Here is a 6000-nt window from a genome sequence, read left to right as displayed (position 1 = left end):
GACTGGGTGCAGAAGAAAGACACCCCCCCCCCAAATTCTTAGAAGCTGAAGTCCCTTCAGGGCCAGCTAGAGCAATTCTCAAGGCTCTACCACTGCCTGAGGTCCCTTCTGCCTGCTCCTGTTTCCCCCTCTACCTTCTCCCTGGGTGACCCAGAAATCATCACATATAGTTGACACTGCTCTCAGTCGCCCACTCTCCAGCCTTGAGGGTGGAAGGGCGCCCTCTTCTTACTTCACAGAATGAAGCCGTCTTCCCAGGTGTAGTCTGCCAGGGCCAGTCTTGAGCCATCCTGAATATCTTCTCCGGGTTCGGTAGATGGAATGAGATAGAAAGGGCATCTGGAGAGAAGGACAGGGTGGTATTAAGAGCCAGCCACAGGCAAGTGCTAGCGTATAGGGCACTTATACCATCTCTGAGAACAACTTGGATAACAGAGGCCCTGCCCAGTGTGCAGAGATCACAGCTCCTGCTGTGTACCTTGAGCAGAAGAGACCGACAGTGGCTTGGGGGTCGCCCTCATCAGTGAAGCCCGTGATAGCATGATCTCAATAACTGTTTGAAAGCACAGATCTCTGGGTGCTCCTGAGGTCCCATTCAAATCTGGGAAACAAGAAAGCAGGACTGTGGTGGAATGAAGAGTCACTGCTTCTTAGAATCCACTAGTGACACAGGCTGGGGCATGGGGACACTGACACCTGCAGAGTGCCTTCTTGATCTCTAACCTTTCTGGGACTACCAACTCTGTATTTGATCTTATGATTGTTTCTCACGCTCCCCCCCGGATAGCCTATGTTGTCTCTAACACATCCCGGGCTCCATCTCATTCCTCTGTTCCCCAAATGTCTCACTCCATCTGCTTCAACTCTACCTTTAGCATCTTTTACCCTCTGACACTTCACTGAACTAAACTTCCCTCATCAGTCTTTCCTAGTTGAGAAGGCACCCTTTAGCTGCTACCCCCATAGCCCTGTCTCCTCTCTGGGGGCCATGCCTGTGCTGGTCTTGCTCAAGAGCCTGGGCTCATGCCTGAGAGGCAGTCCGTCCTACCAAGAGGTCTCTTCAATCTTGCCTGACAGTATGCAGGCAGCTGGAAGGAGCAGGGAAGCCAGGAGTGGTAGTTCCTGGTAAAGTCCAAATTTATCCTTGACTCCAACTACCTTTTCCGTCAAAGGGGGGTGTGATGATGTGCCCGCCTCTGGTTATCAGATGGGTCCCTTCTTCTGCCCTGGGATGGGCTTCCCTTCTGCTCCTGGAGCAGGTAAGGATTCTGAGTAGCCCGGGTATGCATCTGGACTTTTGCATGGAAGTTGTATTAGATGTGTTCACCAGAACCTCTGTCACCTCATGTGTTGGCCAACTTTCGCCATTGTGACAAAATGTCCTAGACACCCTATAAGGAGAAAAGGTCTGTTTGACCATGGCTCAGAGGTTTCAATCATGAGCAATTAGCCCTGCTGCTTTGGGTCCATGACCACAGAGGACATTGTAATAGCGAAAGGCTTCACCTCATATACCCGGGAAGCAGAGAGGAGGAATAACCAGGGTCCCAATATCTCTCCAGTGACCCCAGTGACCCAATTTGTTCTCAATAGGCTCCTTCTCCTAAAGGCTCCACCACCTCCCAGAGACACCACTTTGGGGCTCAGCCCTTTAATATCTGTGCTTTGGGGAAATAGTCAGATACAAGCCACAGAGCCCTTTAGAAGGGAACCGCAAATCTTCCAGGATACTCCTGTGTAGTGAGAATGCCCTTAATGTGGTGTTTGAATAAGAATGGCCCTCATAGACTCATATAATTGAAAGCTTAGTCCCCTAGAAGTGGGACTCTTGGATAGAATTAGAAGGATCAGGAAGTGTGGTTTTGTTGGAGAAAGTGTGTCGCTGGGGGTGGGCTTAGAAACTTCAAAGCCCAAACAAGGCCCAGTCTCTCTGTCTCTCTGCCTCTCTGCCTCTCTCTCTCTCTCTCTCTCTCTCTCTCTCTCTCTCTCTCTCTCTTTCTCTCCCTCTCTCTCTCCCCCTACGAATTAGGATGTAACTCCTGCCAAGCTCCCCACCATGATGATAATGGACTTAACCTCTGAAACTGTAAACCAGCACCTAATCAAATGCTTTCTTTTAAAGGAGTTGTCTTGGTCATGGTGTCTCTTCACAGCAACAGAGCAGTGGCTAAGACACTCACCATAGAAGGGGAGGTTGGAGGTAAGGATACTGGCATCCTCTGGGGACAGCCTCATCTGTCCAGGGCACACAGACACAAAACAAGAGGTTCTGGGGTTCAACAGAACTTCTTGGACTAGAGACATGGCATTTATAACTTGGTAGAAAAGGGCACTGAAAGGAAGAAAAGACGCAGTCTATAGGAGCCGAAAGTCCAGAGCCAGGATGCTGGCTGACCTGGCTCAATACTGACTTCCTTTTCTGAAACCAAAACCTGCCAAGAGTGAAAAGCACCAGCCCCATACTGAACTCAAAATAACCCTGATCTGTTGCCATAGGCCACACAGATTGTATCCTCAGGGCCTGGGTCTTGAGTGTAGAGATTCTGACTGGCCATGATCCCAAGTTTCCCTCCTTCTCCCTCATATTCATCTGAACTGGGCTTAGCATCCACCAAGCAGCTGTCTGGTCCTGGTAGGACACTGCTGCCCAGTCCAGGCTAGGGGGATGGGCGCTTGCCACAGACACGTTGGGTGTTCCTACTGGGTAGACATACCATCTCTCCGAGCCCAAGTTGAGAAGCAGGCCACTGTGAAGCTGGATCATTGGTTTTCCATTCAGTTTCTTCTTCCTTTCTCTGAAAGCTAAACACATCTACCATCTGGCACCCTGGAAATGGAGGTCAAATTCTGCACACATGAAGCATTTCCGCCTGAATAAACAAGTTCCTTTCTCTCCTTTGGTTCTCCACCATTCCCAGAACTGATCCAGCTGTTCACAGCCTGCTCTACCTTCTGGCTCCAGATGTGTTCTAGGGCAAGCCCACACCTGGACTGGCTGGACGGAGGAAGGCAAGAGGAGAGTCTTACTTCTATGACCTGAGAGAGAGGAAGGAGCAGGTGGCAGCCCACCCCCAGGTCAACCCACCCCAGTGACTGGCATAAGGGACAGACAAGTCCCCTGCAGCCTCTTCTTCCTTCTTCCTAAGGACCCAGAGCTATACGAACATCCTAGCCTTCTCCACACAGCTTCCCAGCCTGCCATTCCTCCTTTCTTCTGCCCCCCTCCCCTTCTCCAACACTTGGAGGGTGCTGACCATGGATAAAGTGTTCTTGGACCTCAGGCAGGCTGTTTTTCCTGAGACGCAGGCTAGGATCTGGTTGTTGGACAACTGCCTGAGCAGCCCCTGTATGAAGGTTTAGGGGTTTGCAGGAGCCCCTTGGGACTGCTGGAAGGGAATCACTTTCCACCAATGTCTTGTTGCTACGGCGTGCCTCTTAAGTGCCTCGCTAAAGTTCCGTGTGTAAATTCTTACTTCCATGTGTAAATACTTACTTACAGCGGAGCTATAGGGAAATGAGGTTCAGGCAGAGGGCTTCTGGCATTTGGCAGTGAGTCACCAGAGGAAGTCGGACTCGGTCGGAGTCGTGGGACTCGGGTCTCTTCCCTCTCTTTCTCTTTCCAGCCATACAGCTTGCTCCACCACGCATTGTCCACCATCACATGCTGCCTCTTCACCATCTCAAAAACGACAGAGGAAGCAGCCCATAAACAGAAACTTTCAAACCTGAATCAGAATAAAGTATTTTTTTTTCTTTTTTTAAGAAAAAATAATTTTACATTGCATGTGTGTGCACATGTGTATGTTTATGTGTGCATGTGTATACATTTGTGTGCCAGGTATCCATGGAGGGCAGAGGTGTCAGATTTCTCTAGCACTTGAGTGATAAGTAATTATGAGTCACCTGACAAGGGTTCCAGGAACTAGACTTGAGTCCTCTGCTAGAGTCTGTGAACTGCCAAGCTGTCTCCTCAGCCTCCATTTTTTTTTCTTTATACAGTAGTTACCTTTAGTAAATCATTACAGTCACATAAAGCTGGTTAACACACCACAGTCAGATGTGCTGGAGGACACGGCGGAAAGTTTCACTGCTCGCAGCCCTCCAGTCGCGCTTCAGCCTTTAAATATCACACACCCGAAAGATGCTACTCCACACACTGCCCCACACTCAAGAGATGCTACCCCACACACTGCCATGCCCTCTCTCCTCAGGCAACCACCTCAGACTCAGTCTTGAGTTCCAGATTTCTCATCTGCAGATGGAGTTGAGCGTGTCACACATCATAGGAGAGACAGACACACAAAGGGGCCACTGCATACGTCGGGGGATTGGGAATTGATAAACAAGAACAGATGTCCCTCACACATCTGCAGGATGTGCAGAGCTTACGGTGCCACCATAAGGGAGAGCAGTCCCTGCCCTTATCTCCAGCTTCTGTCGCTCTCCAAGGCCTCTCTGAATCATTGCAGTCTAAGGACCTGTGTCTGGGTTCAGGTGCAAGCATCTCAGGGCCGCAAGGGCGAGACCGAGGGACTTGGTCTGAAGAAGCCTAGAACATTGTGCCAAGAACGCACCAGGAAGGTCTGACTGCCGGAGCAATGGGAGCTGGTGCCATGGCCTACCTGTACTCAATCTGTCCCATGCTATAGTCCTAGCCCACCTGGGTTTCCATATGCTAGAGTCTCCATGGCAGACTGTTCAACACATAGAGGAGAGGCTCAGTTTTGATCTTTATAGTCAGTTGTTCTATAAGTTACTGAACTCCCTCTTAGCTATTGAGCAGGGCCTATCTGATATGCACTGACCCATACCACACCAAGAACCCGCTAAACTGCACACAGTTATTCTGCACCCAAAGTCACCAAAGCCAAAACATTCCAACAACCAGGTCAGGGAACAGGAAAGGAACTTAAAAAAACAAAAACAAAAACAAAAAACTAAGCTACATTCCTTATTTATGTATGTGCATGTACACATGTCACGGTATACATAAGGATGTCAAGAAGATTTTCAAAAGCCAGTCCTCTCTTTCCATCATGTGGGTCAGGCTCAGGAGGAAAGTGGCCCAAGAGAGGAAGCACTTAAAGCCGACAAGGAGGGTCAAGACCCAACTACCAGGCTGACTCACGATGTCCTGAGACAGGACCTTCACTCTGCGCCTGCGTGCTGCCTCAGAAAATGGTGTAAATACACCGGCCCTGTCTTCGGTACTGTGTGGTCCATCCCAGTGATCATTTTGCTCTATCCAACAATTCGGACCTACTGAAGCTTTCACAGGAGCCGCTACTGACCATGGCTACTTCATGAATCAGTTCGGTGCTTGGCCCTTGGGGAAGGATTCTTTTCCCTGTGAGTTTAAGCGTCCCTTTCCCTTTAGATTTCAGGATCCTTAAGGAGTTTATGATTGTGCATGAAGATGTATGAAATGCCCATGCAGTCACACAGTAGGACACCAAACACAGCTGGGCCTCCAGGCTGAAATGCAACCAACAGATGTGTCAACCGTCGGTACCCGCTGGCCCAAGTACAAACAGGCTGTATGTCCCACTGACAATGGCCTGGTTGTGTGGGACCCTCACCTTGACAGCCAGGACAGTACCATGTGCTTTTTTTGGCACACCCTGGGAAGGGTGCCTTACTCTTCCTGAGTTATGAGTGCTCGGGGCTCTGGCTTCCTGCTCAAAACCTCAACTCCAGTCAACTGGTCGACAGAATTATACCCACAATGACCTGCCGAAAAAGCCACAGAAGTAAATATTGCCTTGGGTCAGATCCCCTCCTGGAATCCCAGAACTGTTGAAAGCTGCCAAGGCAGGGGTAATAGATCACCACAACCCGCCTCTGTTTACAACCGGGTAATGCCTTTTACGACCGCCTCTCTCTGTCCTGAATATTTATTTTATTGCCCCTGTAGGGAGATTTTTCCATTTGGTAAAAATCATCAGATGGTTTCAGTCATGTTAACAACTGTTCATTAAATGCAGAGGGGTAAACAGAGAA

Source organism: Myodes glareolus, chromosome 3, assembly GCF_982192425.1.
Source record: "Myodes glareolus chromosome 3, mMyoGla1.1, whole genome shotgun sequence".
NCBI classification, from domain to species: domain Eukaryota; kingdom Metazoa; phylum Chordata; class Mammalia; order Rodentia; family Cricetidae; genus Myodes; species Myodes glareolus.
Note: the sequence above shows the minus strand (reverse complement) of the source record.